Consider the following 20,329-nt stretch of genomic DNA (forward strand, 5'->3'; position numbering starts at 1 on the left):
AAAAACCCTAGAGGTGGGGGGGACGGTCAAATACGTGAAGTGACGGCACGACCAGAAGTGACGTCACGAAAAGGAAAAAACCCTACAAGTGGGGGACGCTCAAATACGTAATAGCGCTCACATACTCCATTAACGCAGCAGCGCCAATAAGATCGCAGAGTTATTAGGACAGGGGGCTGGGGTGCTTGTCTGGCAGTCCTGGCTCCTTCCTATTCATTGTATTAAACAGCGCCCCTAACGGAGGCAAGAGCAGGGCTTGAGTCGGGAATGACACTATAATTTAAAGCCCAGCTTTTGCGCAGGGGGGACGGCGTCCACCCGACCGGAAATGACATCACGAAAAGGAAATAAAACGAAGTGGGGGGACGCTCAAATACATAATAGCGCTCACATACTCCATTAACGGAGCAGCGCCGAGAAGATCGCAGAGTTATTAGGACAGGGGGCTGGGGTGCTTGTCTGGCAGTCCTGGCTCCTTTCTATTTATTGTATTAAACAGCGCGTCTAACGGAGGCAAGAGCAGGGCTCGAGTCGGGAATAACGCTATAATTTAAAGCCCAGCTTTTGCGCAGGGGGGACGGCGTCCACCCGGTAAGACCCCTTAAAATAAGTGGGGGGACAACGTCCACCCGCATGGTACCCCGACTCGAGCCCTGCTCCTCACTTCCGGGACATGGAGACGACATGTCCAATGCCCAGCGGAGCCGCTTTGTTCGGCTATTGAGGAGACTGGAAGGGGTGCTCCTGCGGCCGTTCCCTACCCTTCTGGACATCGGGACATGACAGGCCCCGTCCCGCTGCCTCTGTTTTTCTCCCGCTGTTGCCTCCCTCGTAACCAATTTGCGCTTATGCCAGATCTTCTCACCAACCTGGTCGCAGCTCTTTTATCATCGTAAACTGTCCAGAAGGTGGCAGTCTGAGTGGGGATGAGATTCTGCACTTCTGTACCATCCCTCGACCCACCAGGTCGTACGTTATTGCTTTAGTGCCCCATTGTACCCGCTTTCCCGCCTGCAGTCGCCAACTCGCTCCACCAGTTCACGCTGCTCCCTCGCTGCCCCCCCATGCTGGCTGTCTAGTCAGACGTTTTCTGCCTTGATCCCGTCTTCTATGACCTTAGAGCCCTTTACAGATATGGGGGCGCAGGAGCTATACCTGGTGGACTATCATCGCTGATGACCTTGTGATCCTGAGAATCTACATACTTCTTTTCACTGCCTCCTGCCTTTGACTATGGATCTGCACTCCCTCCTTTGACTTCCCCCTGCTTTGCGTTTAACTCCTACTCCCTGGTCCACATCGATTACTTTTGTCCCTCTGACGTCTGACCTGCCAGCCATTTTGTTGTTGTATATCAAAGATCTCTCGGACCTAGACCCACCATCTTGTTGTACTCATGTCCCTCCCCCTCCACTCCGCTCTCACTCCGACGATCCTTAAAGTATTTCCCACTCCTTCTGATCTGACTTACGCCATCCTCCCCCCTGGCTCCTTCCTATCCCCCCACCTGCTTTCATAACATCACTTTTGTCCCTTTCTTCCTTCACTTCCCCCTTTATTTATTTCCATCCACCATCCTTGTTAAATCCACGTGTCTGTCTCTCAATTACTGTTCGAGTAACTCATGCTTTTTCTTTGCTATGTTTTCTTTTCGCTTGAGGTGAACGTCTTTCTCTTTCTCCATGCTTTGCCTGTGCCCCACCTGGGTCTCCCCCACCTCTCTGTGTAGTCTTACACTGATCCCCCCTTTATCCCTCTTTGCCGCCTATGATTTGGCATTCACTTTGAAATGTGTGTGTAAAATGCATAAATGATGATTGTTGTAACTTGTCATTGTTCTCAACGTAAATCGCTCGATACCTTCGAGTCCAGCCATCGCTATATAAAACTCAATAAATTCATAACAAAAATACAAACTTTCGAAGTTTGCCTGTAACATATCCTAAGGCGTGTGCTTGAAGCTCATAGGTTGAGTGGAGTTGAAATTCTCTGAGCCTGTATCGGTGGTTTTGTTGCAAACAGCAGTATTTGTTTTGTCACTGAATATTTATATGCTTGATTATCCCTTGGTGTGAGTTAGGAGTTATGTTTGATTTCTGCTCATGCCAATGACATTCCCTGTATTTTGTCATGAATGCAGCACTGCACTGTTGAGCCCTCACTGTTTGTGTGTTTTATCTTCTTCCCTTTGCTTCATTTGTATTTATGGAAGATATCCTCATCCTCCACTTCTGGTACAAATACCGGGAGTTGTCTCAGCATCTGCCCTCTGTTGAAGTTGCTGCCAGCCTGCTAAGGTAGTAAGCTTGCCTTCTGCTCACAAGCTCTGCTATTGTTGTGGTCAAAACACAGGCAGCACATGTGCTGAGGCCAGAGGGGCTTAGCATGCAGGTCAGCAGAAGTGCAGAAGTGTTCCACACCTTCAGGGCCCTCCTGATTCCAGACCAACCAGAAGACTCTGACAGACTTATAATGGTGAGGAAAATTGCAGAGTGTCCATGAAAATTATAACTAATAGAAAGAAGGGAAATCAAGGCGGACTGGGGAATGACCCGGGAATGATGTCTGAGAAGCTCAGATGGCACTTGTACATGGAGACACGCCTGGCAGGAAGGACCATATGGACAGGGTTCCTATATATACTTTGCCAAGAAGACTGCATGATAGTCAAATAAATAGCACATTCTGGAGGTAAGTTACATGATAGCGACTAACAGAGGACATGTCTCCCCTGACATCTGGATTTCAGCCCGGCACACAAAGGGGGCAGAGTCAGAGGCTGGAAGCAAGATCATTGGACCATAGCAGACCTATTCAACAAAGTAACTTGAAACAATGCATCTAACACCTCCTGAACAACACAGCAGTGATCAACCTGGGTTTGATAAATTCATCACCATCCACTTCGTTAACAAAGGACTGAATTTTTATATTTACAGATTGGTCAGAAGCACACATAACCAATACTGAACAGTGAGGCTACCTGAACAAGTGGTAGTAATACTAGATATGGAAATTTGCTAAGAGACATGAGCACATGAGTAGAGGAGAGTAATAACACACAATAAAACAGTCGCATATGGTATCTTCAACATAAAATTATGATGTGGTAGTACACTACACCAGATAAAATACACAGGGTGTTCCTGGGAAGCCCAAGTACATGTCAGAGTGGATGTGAAGCCACATACATAACTGGTGAAATTGACCCAAGGTGTAAATATAGGTGAAATAAGACCTGGCCACCATACAATATAAGGGGATTCCTAAATCAAAGAGACACAACTGCCAGTATTGGGAATTATGCCTAAGACAAGGGAAGCAGTGAATGGAGGAGTTGGAAACTACTAGATGCCATGGAGCAAGACTGGGGAGAAGTAACATGCCCACCAGGCATCAGGCTTTACACCTGTTTGACACCAACGGCACACGCAAAGATGAAGGAGAAAGGACTGGGATAAGGGGAGGGTGGGAAGGATTAGATGAGATGGAAGAGCATTAATTGATTTTATATGGAAAATATTTGCACAAGACATTCAATATCACTCGGGATAAAGGAAAAGTAGGGAGTGGTGACTACTCTTGTGATGAAGGAAGAAGTAAGAAAGGAAATGTTGATTCCACTTTAATCGTTACATTGGCAACAAAAAGTACAAATAAAAAAGTGTTGAAGTGTAAGGCATTCCACAAATATAATATTGCATTGTACTGTTTGAACTTGTGACAGGGGTGTGTCTAGCTGAGACTGTGTTGTGTGTGTTGTGATGACGCGCGCTGACACAAAGGCAAGCACATTTGAAATTGCATCTACTGCTAGGTTTTTAAGTGTTTTTACCTGTTTTGAACTGGTAAAGAAAAACAATCTTTTTAAATTGTAATCATTCCCGGCTCCCTGGTCTCCCTACAAGTCACACTGCTCCCTGGTCCACCACGGGTTATCCCACTTGGGTGGGGTGAGCAGCCGGCCAAAAATTCAATTCCCTCACTTCTGGGCTTGAGACTGGAGGGGGGCAGAGCCCCACATGGTTACTTAACCCACATGCCAGTGTCTTTGCGCAGCTGGTGCGCGGGCGGTGTGCCAAAGGCAAGCCTGTCCGCGCCTGTCCATGGCCAGACGGGTCCAGGGGCCACAACCCAAGCCCGTTTTCAGTCTCACATCAGGTTCTATTGCCCCCACTCCCTCCTAGACCTTAAGGGAATGACACTTGACAGTTGCCAACACTTGTTGCAGCCAAGCACACCACTTGCCCACACTGTCAGTTTAATTTCCAACCGACCATCAAAACCCATGGTCCCCCAGCCAAGCATGTCAGCCTAAGCATGTTCCAGCTGAACTGCAGATTACTCCCTAAGCACACCACCAAAATCGCCCTGTTGTTAGAAGAACTCAAACTCGATGCCCTCTTGACAGAAACGTGGCTCAATGCAGTCAGAGCCAGTCCTCATTCATGGCCTCCCCCACATATACAATGAGAAGATCGCAAAAAGGGCAGAGGTCGCATCTTCCCAAACCAGGTACCTGATTGTGAGAGTCTTTTTTTCACCAATGATTTCTCCTCCACGAGTACTTTCTCTGAGTTACTTATCTACCGCCCACCCGGGGCCTTTGGCCAATTCCTCAACGCCCTCCCCCCTACCATAGCAAATCTTGCCTGCTCCCCATCCAATTTCACAGTATTAGGAAATCTTAATATCCTCTTAGATGATACCCCTGACCACACCACCAAGGAATTGATTATGAGCCTCTCTGCACTTCAACTCAAACAGAAACTGTTTGAACCCACCCACACTAAAGGCCATCTACTCGACCCTGCCTTTGGCAACTGCACTGAACTTACAACAGGAGTGCCTTCCCAGATCCCCTGGACTGATCATTTCCTGATCCCCACTGTCCTGGGTCACCTCCGATTCCCTCCTTTCCATTAACACGGTTTCTCGCAGGGAACGAAAATGGTCCAAGCTTCCCCTGGAACATTGGATATGTGCCTTTGAAGCCACAAAACCAACCAGCAACCCTAACCCTATCTCAGCTAATGAGGAATTCAATCACTGGATCCAGGTGCTCCCTGTAAAGTGCACTATAACGAACATAGAGCCAAAACCTCCCCCCTGGTATTCCCTTAAACTACGGGAACTTAAAAAACTTTGTACAAGGCTAGAGAGGAAATGGAGACTTGATTACTCCTTCGCCAGCAAATCCGTTTATAGGGAGGCAATTAAAAACTATAAAGACGAAATCAAACCCACCCAGGCAGCTTTTTATGAATGCAAATTCAAGACTGGCGTGAACTCCCCCAAGGAAATTTATCAGATTGCCAAAACTCTCCTCAAACTGCCTCACAAACACATAACTCGATCAATGCTCAATCCCGCTGCGACAATCTGGTGGAATTCTTTCACCAGAAAATACTAAAAATATAATCCACCTTTTCCCCTACCCAGTCCGAACCAGCCTCGGTTGCCTTCATTAGCTCAGGATCCAGATCTCCTGCCACTCTGCATTCCCTCCCCCCACTTGACCTTACCACTTTAGTTCCTTTCATGCACTGGGTGAAAACTGGCTCCCCCCTAGATCCTGCACCCCCTCGAGCCTTGCTGCCTGTCATAGGAAATATCCTTTCTACTACCTATGACCTGCTTAATGAAATGTGCCATGGTCAAGGCTCTCTTAAAAAAGCCCAACCGTGACCAACACAACCTTAGTACCTACCAGACGATCTCCCTTCTCCCGTGGCTGAGTAAGATCTTATAGAAACATGTCAATTCTGCCCTGGTAGAGTTCCTAGAAACTAACCACCTACTTGACATCTCACAAACTGGTTTCTGTCCCCAACATAGAACCGAAACTGCCCTCCTCGCAGTAACCGAGGAGGCCAGGAAAATCGTTGATCAAGGAGGCTCAGCGGCAATTATCCTTCTAGACCTAAGTGCCGCATTTGATTCAGTAAACCATGGCATATTGATCCACAGACTCATGAACTTAGGAGCATCTGGCAACGCAATCACCTGGTTAAAATCAATTCTAGTCGACTGCTCCTTCCAGGTTTTCGAAGGTCATGTTGTTTCCACTAGCATGCCGCTAAATTGTGGGGTACCTCAGGGCTCCTCCCTGAGCCCCACACTGTTCAATACTTACATGAGCGCCCTAGCTGAGATTGTCTGCCCGTTCGGCATAAAAATCATTACCTATGCCAACGATACTCAGCTTGTGGTGGCCCTAAACCAGCCAGACAAGACACCAAGCAACCTTAGCAGTTGCCTAGAGGAGGTTTCCAACTGGATGGCACTCTCTTGTTTAAAGCTCAATGGGGACAAAACCGAACTCATGCTCTTAGGAAACACTCCCTCCTTCAATTCTGAATTACTTTTGCCAAATTGCCTTGGCCCCGCCCCAGTACCCAAAAACCAGATTAAAATCATGGTCCAGGACCTTATCCTGTCATGCCTGGACTACGGTAACGCTCTATATATAGGGGCCCACAATTCACGATACACAAGCTTCAGATTATCCAAAAGTGCGCAGCATGCACACTCCTTCAAACCCCATGTCGATACTCGGAACTAAGGAGCCTGCACTGGCTGCCGGTCAGGGAGAGTATCCAATTCAAGGCTCTGCGCATTGCTCACAAGGCCCTATGGAAGAGTGGCCCGGCTGTCCGCCAATCGCTGATCAAATCCTACCAACCGAACAGACAGCTCCGATCAGCTTCCTCCGCCCTTGCCCTAGACCCCAAAATAAAGAGAGAGAGATGTAGTGGTCGCTCCTTTTCCTAATAATTCATCTAAGCTATGGAACACCCCCCCCCTCCGTATGTGGGTGGAACCCAAACTTCTACCCTTCGGCAAACTGCTAAAACCTCTACTATTCAACAACCCCCACTAAACAGCTGTACTCCCCTTTTGTCCATGTCCGTCTGCAGCGCTGGAATGCCTCAGGGTAGCTGTCGCGCTAGATCAATGCTTTTTTCATTTCATTTCATGTACACATCTCTTCAATTACTACGCTAGTAATTTCAATCAGGGTAGGAAATGAATAAGCTGCTCTTTTGTAAGGAGGCATATAGGATGCTTTTGCTACTGAAAAAGTATGTGTGAGGACATTGTTCAGTTTTCTAGTGAAGTTTCCAGTTGGTGATGTTGTTCTTGGTGGTGATTCTTGATTTGCATCATGGACTCATCTGATAAGTGGTAAATGTTGTTTTACTTACAGCGAAGCCTGGTAAGTGCCCATGGTCTCGCTGCCCATTCACCTTTCCTCCGACCAGGCACTGCAAATCGGACGAAGCGTGCACTGGATCCCAAAAGTGCTGCCTGTTCTACTGTAGCTACAAATGTGCTAATCCTGTGAAATAAGGTACAGTACTAATAAAGGTTTGTCTATGAACAGAACACAAATTACAGCTTATTTGAGAATGTGTGGATATGCACACCCTAGAGACCTGTTTGCAAGCTGCAGACCATGCTTGAATTCGGATGGTCCAGGATCTGAACCTAATTTTTGCCCTGTCATAGTTTTTGGGAAGAACATAAACATTGTACATTTATTGCTCAAATGCACACTTCATCATTCCAAACGAGTTGTCAGTGGATGCCAGGTGTGAGGCTGTTCTTAGAAGGAATCAAAATGTGTATCTTGCTGTACCACATCCACTGTGACTGAAAGACTTGCTTGTGGTGTGTGCATCTGCCCAATAGCTATGAAAGAATCAGTACTGCAGCAAAGGGCTGCATTACACAAGGGAGGAGTGTAGTAAATTTTCCTAATTTTTCCAGTTTTTTACCTTCAGTGTTAGTAAGTCTTACAGTGTGGGACTTCCAATCAATCAATCAATCAATCAGAGTACTTGTGAAGCGCGCTACTTACCCGTGAGGGTCTCCAGGCGCTGAGGGGAGGGGGTGCCGCTACTGCTCGAGGAGCCAGGTCTTAAGGAGTCTTCTGAAGGCGAGTAGGTCTTGGGTCTGCCGTAGGTGGGCAGGGAGGGTGTTCCAGGTTTTGGCGGCGAGGTAGTAGAAGGATCTGCTGCCGGAGGTCGTTCGTTGGATGCAGGGGGCAGCGGCGAGGGCGAGGCTGGCGGAGCGGAACTGGCGGGTGGGGGTTTAGAAGCTGAGTCTGCTGTTCAGGTAGGCTGGTCCGGCGTTGTGGAGTGCTTTGTGTGCGTGGGTGAGGAGCTTGAAGGTAATCCTCTTGTTGACGGGAAGCCAGTGAAGGTCTCCCAGGTGAGGGGTGATGTGGCTGAGGCGGGGGACGTTGAGGATCAGTCGGGCGGCGGTGTTTTGGATGCATTGTAGTCGTCGTAGGTGTTTGGCTGGGATTCCTGCATAGAGTGCGTTGCCGTAGTCCAGTCTGCTGCTGACGAGGGCCTGTTTCACCGTTCTTCTTGTTTTGGTTGGGATCCAGGTGTAGATCCTGCGTAGCATGCGGAGGGTGTTGTAGCAGGAGGAGGAGACGGTTCTGACCTGTTTAGACATGGAGAGGGAGGAGTCGAGGATGAATCCTAGGTTGCATGCCTGGTCGGTGGGTGTCGGTGCTGTTCCCAGTGTGGTCGCCACCAGGAGTCGTCCCAGGCTGAGGGGGTGGATCCGAAGATGAGGACCTCCGTCTTGTCCGACTTCAGTTTCAGACGGCTGCTCCTCTTCCAGTCGGCGACAGCCTTCATTCCCTCGTGGAGGTTGGTTTTGGCAGTGTGTGGGTCCTTGGTGAGGGAGAGGATGAGCTGGGTGTCGTTGGCGTAGGAGATGATGTTGAGTTCGTGATCGCGTGCCACTTGTGTGAGGGGGGCCATGTAGATGTTGAAGAGCGTCGGGCTGAGGGATGAGCCCTGGGGGACGCCGCAGAGGATGTCGGTGTCTTCGGATCGGAAGGGTGGGAGGCGGACACTCTGGGTTCTGCCGGAGAGGAAGGACATGGTCCAGTCGAGGGAGTTCTCTTGGATTCCGGCTTCTTGGGGGCATGTCTTTAGGGTGAGATGGCAGACCGTGTCGAAGGCGGCTGACCGGTCCAGAACGATGAGGGCTGATGTTTCGCCATTGTCTAGTTGGCGCCTGATGTAGTCTGATGTCGTCTGTGGCGGCGATGACGGCTGTCTCGGTGCTGTGGGGTTCGCCTTGGGCTTCTTGAGGAGGGCGTTGATTTCGGCTTGCTTCCAGTTTTCCGGGAATGTCGCTGTTTCGAAGGAGATGTTGATGACCTTCCGTAGTTGGAGGGCGATGGCTGCGTCTGCTTTGTTGAATACGTGGTGCGGACACGGGTCTGACGGAGATCCTGAGTGGATGGAGTTCATGACATTGCGTCTCTCGTCGTCGTTGACATTGGATCAGGAGGTCAGGCGGTTGGTGCTGGTGGTGTTCGCGGGGGAGGTGGAGTCTGGTGTAGTCGGGGTGGTTGTGGTGTTGAAGCTGTCCTGGATGTCAGCAATCTAGCGGTGGAAGAAGGTGGCTAGCAAGTCATACAGTTCTTGTGAGGGCGGGATGTCGTTGGCGCCGGGGTTGGAGAGTTCCTTTACCATGCTGAAGAGCTCTTTGCTGTCGTGTGCGTTGTTGTCCAGGCGGTCTTTGAAGGAGGATCTCTTGGCTAATCTGATGAGGTGGTGAAGTCTGCGGGTGGCGTCCTTGTGGGCTGCGTGGTTGTCCGGTGTGCGTTCGTGGAGCCATTTCTTCTCCAGTTTCTGGCATGTACGTTTGGAAGTCTGGAGCTCGTTGGTGAAACAGGTGGCTCTCTTGCTGACATGTTTGTTGGAGGGTTTCTTGAGCAGGGCAAGGGTGTTGGCGCAGTTTTCGATCCACTGTCTGAGGTTGCGGGCTGTGGCGTCTGGGTTGGTGGCGTCGGTGGGTGGGTTCTGGGCAAGGGTGGTGATCAGCTGGTCTTTGGTGACAAGGCAGCGGTTGGGTGCGGTGGTGTGTGGTTGGTTTCTTGAAGGTAAAACGGATGCAGCAGTGGTCGGTCCAGTGGAGTTTGGTGGTGTGGTCGAAGGCGACGTGGGTGCCTGTGGAGAAGACGGGGTCCAGCGTGTGGCCGGCGGTGTGGGTGGGTGCGGTGACGAGTTGTCTGAGGCCGAGGTTGGCGATCAGGGTTGCGCTGTTGGCGTTGTTGTTGTGCTCGAGGTGGAAGTTCAGGTCCCCGAGGAGGATGTAGTCCGTGGAGGCGAGTGCGTGGGTGCTGGCGAGGTCAGCGATGGAGTCGGTGAACTGGGCCCAGGGTCCGGGAGGTCTGTAGATGAGTGTTCCTCTGAGGGTGGTGTTGGGGTCGGTGTGGATCCGGAAGTGCAGGTGTTCGGGGGTGTTGAGGGTGTCGTCTGCGTGGGTGGCGACCGTGAGGGAGGACTTGTGGACGATGGCTATTCCACCTCCGATTCATTTGGCGTGATCCTTGCAGGTAATCTTGTAGCCGTCCGGGATTGCTATGGCGATGTCGGGCACTGAGGAGTCGTTCCACCAGGTCTCGGCCAGAAAGGCTATGTCTGGGGCGGAGGTGTTGAGCAGATCCCCGAGTTTGATGGCGTGTTTGCGCGTGGAGTGCATGTTGAGGAGTATGCAGCTTAGGTGATTGGGTCCAGTCCTTGGAGGTTTGGTGGCTCCGTTGCAGATGAAGCTGCAGGTGCGGCAGGAGAAGGGTCCGTGGGTTGGCCTGGCAGCAGGTGTGGTTTCGGCCGTTGTTGAGTGCGTGGAGGGTGCTGGCATCGCAGCGGAGTCTGGTGTCGCGGGGTCCAGGGGTTCTGGCGCTGGGCGCGGTCCAGGTGCGGACAGGCGCAGATGGACTTGCCTTAGGCCCGCTGCGTGCGTCCGCTGCGCGTCCATGCAGCACTCCGCATATATGGGGATGTGGTAGGGAGGAGCAGCTGGGAGGCGGGAGCCGCGAGTAGGCAGGAGGCAGGACCGCAGGGGCCACAGCGGCAGGGAAGCAGTGGAACAGAAGCAAAATGGGGCAGAAGAGGGGACAAAAGAGTGGTATAGAAGGCACAAAAGGGAGAAAAAACGAGTAGCACAGAGCACAAAAACGGGGCACACAGACAGAGGGGCAGAAAAAGGGTGGAGAAAAAATGAGTGGCACAGAGCACAAAAACGGAGCACACAGGCAGAGGGGCAGAAAAAGGGGAGGGAAAAAAAGAGTGGCACAGAGCACAAAATGGGTACACAGGCAGAGGGGCAGAAAAAGGGAGGAGAAATAATGAGTGGCACAGGGCACAAAAATGGGGCACCCAGGCAGAGGGGCAGAAAAGGGGGGAGAAAAAACTAATGGCACAGAGCAAAAAAATGGGGCACACAGGCATAGGGGCAGAAAAGGGGGGAGAAAAACGAGTGGCACAGAGCACAAAACAGGGCACACAGGCAAAAGAGGCAAGAAAAATGAGTGGCACAGAGCACAAAAATAGGTCACAGAGAGGGGGAGCAGAGGCCCAGAGGACACTTACCAGCAAGTTGGCAGTGGCAGCAGGGGCACACAGTTGGAGCTGCGTAGAGGGGGAGCAACCTACCAGGAGGGTCAGGGGTCGCTCCAGACGCTTCCAGACCAGTATCTGCATACAGTTAGCCTGGTGAATGATGCAGAACCTTTGAGTGCCTTGCTTCTAGAACTTCCCAGACCACTTAAAAACCCTTGCATGCCGGAGAGCCGATGAGAATAAATTGGACCTGAGAGCTACAGTGGAGGCAGGAATGTCCAGCTGGAATGAGGAGCCACCTGATGCCACAGCAAGGATGGGTTGAAGGATTAGAATGAATCTCTCCAGGGTCAGTGGTGCTGGCCCCTTTTTGACCCCATGGAGCAGTTGGAGGAATGGGCCTGCTGGGGGACCCTGGAAGGTTGGCCTGAGACTTTTATGGACTAGTCATGCATCGTCGTAATCCCTATCAGTATGTTTGCCACTGATTCCACTGATACACAGGTGTCCTGCAAGACGACTAAAGCCTTGGTGCCTGGGGAATACAGCAGAGAGGGTGTTGTGCTTGTTGCTTCTGACAGGGCTGTGTAAGATGCTCCCACAAGCAGGAGAGCGCACCAGGGGTCATCAGACTACCGGTCTTGTGCAAAGAGCCTGGAAATCCATTAGAAGCCAGAAGATCTGAAAACCAACCTGCTGGTTGAAAACAAAATGTACCTTATGTCCAAGCCCAAAAAGTGCAAAATACTTATCTTATACTCCACTATATATTTTTATCAGTTTTTGGAAAAATCTGTGTAAACCTATTGCACTACATATATAAGCATACACACAGAAGAGTTCTTCTGAACTAACATTTAAGACTTAGATGTGCACAAACATTTCAAATATTTACATGTCTCAAAACATTCCACAAAATACATGGACATAAACTACATGGAAAAATTATATTTAAACACAGTGAAAAATGTTTAAAGTAGAAAAATATCAGCCCAGTAAGAGATGAATCCAATTATTAGTTTAGTATCCTGGGTGATCATTAACACTTGACAATAAAGCGTCAACGGTTCGACCCCTGAAAAAGCGCAGAATTATAACCGTCCTGGTGGGTTCTTCCTCAGGACTAACTGGAAGATCTGTGTGCAGCCTGTTTGGGAACACAAATGGGTCTGGGTACTTTAATGTATTGCATGGTTTGGATAGGAATCATAAAGTGGAGGTTATTTAGATTTTTAAGAGTGGCAGAGCCACCGTTTCGCATATAGTCCATGTGGGACCAAGCACACAATAGGGCTTGCAACACTTTACATGAAAACTCAAGGAAGTGATATCAAAAATCAGTCACACTCAGTGGAGTCCCGCTAGCAGTGGAGCATGTTAAGTCATTCTGCTTGCACTGATTTTAAGTGCCAGGAGTTCATTTTTTGCTGTAAGCGTGAAAGACGCTCCACTGTATACTACTTGTAGGAAAGTAGGACATGCTTTCATGGTTACCCCCACTTTCTGCTGGTGTCATACTGTTTTCTGACTCATCTGACTGGGATCCTGCTAACCAGGACCCCAGTCTCTGTGCATCTCCCCTAAATTGGCTATGGTAAGTACCTAGGCACATTCCTGATTGGCTACTGATGTACCCTTAGGAGATACTGCAATGTGTTAGTGAGTGTCTGTAATAAATAACTGTTTTTATAAGTACACTGTGTGGTTCTTTTTCACTTAACCTACACTATAAGATTACGTAATGGTAAAACGAGCAGCTTTACATTCCTTCTGAACTAAGCATTAAAACTGCTCTCCACGGCTACCACAAATTGAGCTTTCTATGGTTCTCTAGGACCACTAAAATCACCATAAGGGTTGTCTGCATTAGTGCAGGGTGCTACACTTACATAAGTGAGCACCATATAATATTGCGTCCTCCTACAACTCCCATCTACTACAGTGTAACCCACTCTGTGACACTCCACTGTACTCCAATCTATGACACTTTCCAGACTGTACGACATGTCAGAACACTTCAATGTATGACACACCACTCCAGTCTGATACTTTACTCCATTGCATGCTACACCAAGCCACTCTACTCCATTTCATGACCCTCTACTCTGCAACATAACACTCCAATGTATTACAGTTATGGCTATTTGACTGTACTCAACTCAATTTCACCATACTCCACTATACGATACTTTACCCCACGCTATGCGGCTGTTCCACATTTCACTATACACTGCTGTACTCTAAGGCACTCTCCTCCACTCTATGCAACACAATCAATAAATAATTCAATCAATCATGTCATACTTGTAAATCATTGCTTGTCGCCAGAGAGTGTATTCAGACACCAGATCAGGGCCTCAGTGGAAAAGTAAGGTCTGGAGGACCTTCCTGAAGTCTGTCAGTGTGGCTGAAGTGCATAGGTGGAGGGGTAGTGTGTTCCAGACTTTTGCGGCAAGATTGGAGAAAGAGCGTCCTCTGGCATACGATTTGGAATCTGTGTGTGGTCGAGGTGTGTGGAGAGGATGGCATGTTTCCAGGTGTCGGAAAAGGTAGCAGTGATTAATGAGGTGTTGAGAGTGGTGGTAAGTTAGTGGCTGATCTTGTCTCTTCCAAGGTTGAAGAGTCAGTGAGGATAGGGGACTGTGGGTGCCCCTGAGTGGATGGAGTTCATGAGAGAGGCTTTGTTTGATATGCTTGGTTGTTTCTAAGTGGGTGGTAAGCAGTGGTGGTCGATTGGAGGCTGAGGGAGTCAGAGGGTTTAGAATTGCAGTATTTATAGATGCTCGCTATCTTGCAGTGGAAGTAGATGGCAAATGCTATGCAGAGTTTCTGTGAAGATGGAATGAAGTTTTCCTTGGATGATGGGCAGGTGAACTCTCTGATTATGATGAAGAGTTCCTTTGCGTGGTTGGCGCTAGTGTCAATCCAGGTGGTCAGCGCCTCCCTTAGTGCAGTTTTGATCTGTTGATGTTAGTTGTTGAGGGCTGATTTGAAGGTGGCTCTATAGGTATACGATATTACGTCAGCCATAACATCCACTAGCAAACTGTATTGGAGCATGCTCGACTAGCACTGGGGACTCGTAATGTGAGCAGGTGGGTGTCAGGAAAGCCACACAGACTCATACTCACAGTGTAGAACAAAGAAACCTTCTCATGGGTCTCACTGATACCTGGTCCTTTTAAACCAACAAAAAAGAAATTGGCATAGAAGCTGAAATATAAAAAGAATTAATTTATTCACCTCAGATGATGGAGTCTACATCACATAGAAGTCTTAGCAACTGACTGAAGCAGTCTAAGGAGTACAGAAATCTGGGGCCTTATATATGCTTAGGGTTACATAGTCAGCATAAGACCAAGGGGCAGTCCTGGCACATGTAAGCATGCAAAATGACTCATATGCGCATACAAGATCTGCTTGCTGAACAAAGTGGGAGGAGCTAACAGTTGCTAATTCTGGTGAACACATCTTGACATTTACAGACTAGGAACAGTTGCAAGGACAGCTGCAAGCTCAACTGAGCATGTGCGAAGGTGGAAGATGCTAAATATAGTTTTTTTCTAAGCAGATTACAAGAGCAGTCAACACTGAGGGAGGACAGAGCACATGGCGAGCACTTGGCAGCACACGGCAAACAAGATGGCTGCCAAAAATACAAAATGGCTTTCAGCTCATGCTAACAAATCCCTGCAATATTTAACAACAGATCTACATACACACTCACTAACACTCATAGACACAAGAATGCACAATTGCACCCAGCATTTATAAGCACATATACACGCACACACCCATTCACAGCATTCACACTCTATTACACATACATCCATACACACACACTTGCACCAAACATTAAAAAAATAATAACTTACCAGGCTGCAGCTATGATTTCGTGATGCAGGAGGGACGCCTCAGTGGTTCTTGGATGATTGGGACTGCTGCCTCCTCATCGCCTGTCCTTGGGACGGGCAGTAATACAAGGGAGCAAGTTGTCACAGAGTGGGATGGAGTCAGTGACATTTGCTGATCCCACCCCACTCTCTGAGGAAGCATCACTAATGGGCACTTGACCCTGGGCACTTCAGGGCTTATAGCTGGGGCTATCAGTGATGTGCCCCACATCATGAGAGGGAGGACCGCAAAGAACATTGCCAGGCTGAATAGGTCACACCCACATGGCTGTGACATCTTCAACCTGGCAAAGTTCAGCTCAGACATCCCAATTTGGAGTTTGGTGGTCAGGGTACTCAATTGCAAATGCGACAGAATGCCATGCCCAACAAACATTAAGTCAGCCATGACAGAATTGGGGGAGCAGTACTTCTGAGACAGTCAGTTTCAGAAAAACTTTAAAGGAGCCTGTAAAAGTAAATTACATCCCATACTCTCTCATGTAGCTTTGGAGAGTTTAAGTTGGCTATCACCCAGTATTTCATCAGAGCAGGCTTTGAATGCTTGTGTTGAATATAGGAATGTCTAATAGTCACTCAGCAGTGTCCGGAATCAATCCATGCCTGAAAAATTGCTTCTATCAGATGAATAAACTACTGTTTGTGAATGAACAACAATCCTTTGAAGTCACATTATGGTTCTGTGTTCGAACCAGTACTGATTGGGTCATTTCTGTTTACACTATAGGTGGGGGGTGGCTATTTCAAGGCTGTATTCCTGCGGGGTATATTGTTTACAGCATTTGTATGATTTCTCAGTTATAATGTAAGTTAGTAGTTAAATGGGTATTTATAGAGCAGAATCATATGTTTTTGCATCCTTAACTTGAACTGCTTGGAAATATTTCTGCCACATCCAGCTTTCCCTGAGAGGTGACCAGTGTGTTCACTCTTGTCACAACACCTCCACCCAAGCCACTGCGGTCTCTACACCATGATCACCTTTATACCTGGAAAGGGGAAAGCAAAGAGCAAGAGTGATATAGTCAGGGAGAGGCATAATCGTTGCTTTCCATCCCTCCTCCATCCTTAAAGCACATACCTCAATTCACTTACAGCTACAGTTCTAGCACGCTCGACCCAGGAGAATAAGAAAAAGGACCAAACCTCAGCACAGGCAAGGAAATGAAACAGAAATGAAGCAAGAGCAGAGTGCAAAGTCTTGTGCAGTATAACATGAGGAGATTGGTTCATTGAAGACAATGGTCATGAGCACCTCTTCATTGTCCTCTTCATGAAAACCAGCGTCCAATACTGCTTAAATGCTGCTTGGTACATCTGCTCCTGTAGCCTCTTTTGAAAGAGTGTCAACTAACCTATCATTGCCCTCGAAATCATCCTGCATGTCTAGCTTCTCCTAGCACTAATGGAGAAACCAGCAATAGGGCTCGGTATTTCTGGAGGGCCCATTTGCATTCACTTGAAAAGCTGCAAAGGACTCCTTTTTGATGTAGTTTCAAGTATCCTGGGCCCTTACTACAGCATTCATTTGATTCAAAACAAGGTGTGTAGGGCTTTATGCAGAAGAAGCTCTGAGTTTCCTTATTAAAAGAGCACTCATTCCTTCAATAGATGTCACTTCCCTCTTAGAAAAAAGTGAAAAGAAATCCTTGAACCCTACAGCTTTGTATGTCCTACTTTACTGTGACTAGTGATAGAAAGCAACGTCTTAGATGGCAGTGTAGGATCACGAGGGCTACAATCCTTTGGTGCATCCAGCACATTCTTGGCCTAATTAATATGCGTGAAGGGCTATCTTGCAAATACGTTCCCAATCAGGTGGGTTACAGACCCTCGCATGCCTCATCTCATTTCACCTTCCACATTCCCACATTCTTTTTTTTTTTTTTTAAGTTTGAAAAGCTTTATTGAATAATAAAGACAAAGTAAAACATCATTACGAGAGCAAAAATTGAAGTACAGAATAAGAATGAAGATAAATAAACCGAGCAATCAAAAGACAAAAAAAAAAACCATAAGAGGTTAAGATTATACTGAGAGAAAATGCTTTTATAACTTTTATAATTTTGGGGGGAGGGAGAAGAAGAAAAAAAAAAAAAAGAGGGAGAAGAAGAGGGGGAGGGAAGGAGAGAGAGAAGAGAGATAAAGTACATAATGAAACAATGCAATGAACTGGCAGGAAAAAAAAGAAAAAAAATGCAAATGCATGTTTAGAAAGAAAAAACAAAGTATGGAGATAAGCATCAATAAAATAAATAAATTATGGAGCACATTTAGAGAGAAAATCAGTTAAAGGGGACCATAATAAATCACGTTTAATCAAAAGAGAGGTAGTGGAGGCACATGCACGATCCAACCTATGGTGGTGACAAAGTAAATTCCACCAAGCATTATTACAGACATTCTTGGTGTCTTTCCAATTAGCAGTAATAATTTGAAAAGCAATAGCAATACATAAATCAATAAACTTACGAGTAAGAGGGGGAACATCCCAAACAGAAGCTAAACCACCCAAAAATACAGTGGAAATATCAAAAGGAACAGTGGTAGATAAAACTTTAATGAGAGTAATCCAGATACGAGACCACATAAGTTGTACTCTGGGACATAAGAAGAACATGTGTTTTAAATCACTAGTTATACAGGAGCAAGACCAGCACCTTTTGGAGACTAGAAGTTTAAATTTAAAAAGGTCACAGGGGGTATAAAATAGCTTGTTATAAAAATAAAATAAAGTCTGTGCGGTGCTAGCAGAGCGGGAGGTGTAATACAATTTGGACCAAATAGAATCCCAGGTCAACTCAGAAAAAGAGCAACCAAGGTCGAGTTCCCAAGAAAGTTCAAGCTTTGATTTGAATCTACATGAAGGTGGAAGGGAAAGTAATTTATATATGGCAGAGGCTTTGTGAGTAGTGTGAAAGTTAGGGGGGGAAGGTAAATGCTGGGAAGTATCAGCAGGAGGGGCATCTTGCAGGATAACAGAGCGTAACGTTGGGATGAGAGTATGGAAATGTGAGAAATACTTATTAGAGATACCAAAAAAGTCACGAAGTTCATGAAATGACACGAGAGAGTCATTGAGAAGAAGTTGATTGTAAGTAAGAATTCCTTTATCAATCCATTCCTTCCAAAAAAGAGCTTGATTGCGGAGTTTAAGAGATTTATTATGCCACAGTGGGGTGTTGAAATGAAGAGAGGAAGGAGAAGAGAACGAACGAAACAGGGAAAGCGATAAAGCTTTAGAATGTTTGAAAATAGGTGAGGAAAACCTGGAAGGAGGCTGCGTGAGATTAGAGGCAACAAGAAAAGAGAAAGGAGAGATTTGCACTAATTCTAGCGAACTCCAGGCAGTATTGGGCAAGGAGGAAGAGTCTGACAAAAAAGGCCAAAGTTGCTTAAGGGAGAACGCAGAGTGAAAGCGTGAAAGATTTGGGAAGTTAACCCCACCAAGATGCTTAGGTTGTTGAAGACGGAGCAGAGCAACTCAAGCTTTACGGTTGTTCCACAAGAATTTGGAAAAGAGACTATTAATAGATTTGAAGAAGAAGTGAGGAAGAGAAATGGGAAGCATAGAAAGACAGAAGTTCACGATAGGAAGAAGCATCATTTTAATGGTAGAGAGCCGACCCCACCAAGAGAGAAAGAGAGGGGACCAGCGTTCAATAAGAGAGGAGAGTTTTTTAAGGACGTCAGAATGGTTGATTTTAATAGTCTCCCTGATTGAATTGGCATATAGGACACCAAGACATTTAATGTGGCCAGAGTTCCATTGGAAACCAGAGTTATGAAACATATGGGGAAGGCAAAATTTATTTAGGGGGAGAACCTCTGTTTTATCAATATTTAGTTTGTATCCAGAGACGGAAGAGTATTCTTGTAATAAGGAGAAGAAAGCAGGAAGGGAAGTCAAGGGATTAGACATATAAAGCAAGATATCATCAGCGTAAGCGGTAAACTTAATCTCCACATCCTTAAAAGTAAACCCAGAATAGGAAGAGGATTGACGAATTTTAACTAGGAAGGGCTCTAACGCCAAGATGAAAAGGAGAGGGGAAAGTGGACAGCCTTGTCTGGTTCCTCTATGGAGGGGAAAATAATCGGATTGAAACCCATTAATCCAAATAGAGGTAGAGGGGGCAGAATAAAGAAGTTGAACGTATTTGAGGAAAGTGGGGCTAAAACCATGCCATCTTAAAGCACAGAAAAAAAAGTCCCAATTGACACGATCGAAAGCCTTCTCAGCATCGAGACTAATAGCGGCAAGTGGAGAGTCCATTTTGGCGGAAAGATGAATAATGTTGAGCAGAGTCCTAGAATTGTCTGTAATAGATCTACCCTTAACAAAACCAGATTGGTAGATATTAACTAGATGAGGGACAAGGGAGTTTAAACGAAGGGCCAGAAGCTTTGCATAAATTTTACAATCGGTGTTGATTAATGAAATAGGTCTATAATTCTTGCACAAGGAGGGATCCTTATCTTTTTTAGGAAGAAGAACTAGCATAGCCTGTGTGAAGGAACCTTTAGACTCACCGGAATTAATGAAGTGATGAATTAACTGGAGTAAATAAGGGATCAGAACCGATTTGAAATGAAGGAAAAAGCGAACTGTAAAACCGTCCGGGCCGGGTGTTTTATCTTTGGGCAAAAGAGAGAGAGCAGTGAGAATTTCTTTATCTGAGATAGGGGTATCAAGAGAGGAGAAGTCGACCGATGTAGTAGTAGGAGCAGGGATTGACCGAAAGAAGCTGTCTAATTGGTCGGCCGAGGGTGTAGATTCAGGGGTGTAGAGGGAGGAGTAAAATTGTACAAAGCAGTCAAGAATTTTTAGCATCAGAGGACTGAATAGTACCTTGTGGATCTTTAATAGAGACTATTTTGGATTTTTGCTTCTTAATTTTAAGATAATTCGCTAAGGATCTACCAGCCTTGTTGCGACCGCCATAAATTTTGGCATTAAACTGGAGGAGATGATTAGAGGCTGAATCCCAAGTATGTATATTAAATTGCATCTTCGCGAAGATAAGAGAAGATAGA

General features: G+C 46.9%; 1 long non-coding RNA gene across 1 annotated transcript in view; it reads left to right on the forward strand.

Annotated features, from left to right (window-relative positions):
* Nucleotides 1-20,329, forward strand: part of LOC144762039 (uncharacterized) — a 65,770-nt gene that overhangs the window by 32,033 nt on the left and 13,408 nt on the right. Inside the window, exon 2 of the long non-coding RNA XR_013596016.1 lies at nucleotides 7,211-7,354. This is a non-coding gene — a long non-coding RNA (uncharacterized LOC144762039). The remainder of the gene's footprint in view (nucleotides 1-7,210; nucleotides 7,355-20,329) is intronic.

Source organism: Lissotriton helveticus, chromosome 6 (genome assembly GCF_964261635.1).
Source record: "Lissotriton helveticus chromosome 6, aLisHel1.1, whole genome shotgun sequence".
NCBI classification, from domain to species: Eukaryota; Metazoa; Chordata; class Amphibia; order Caudata; family Salamandridae; genus Lissotriton; species Lissotriton helveticus.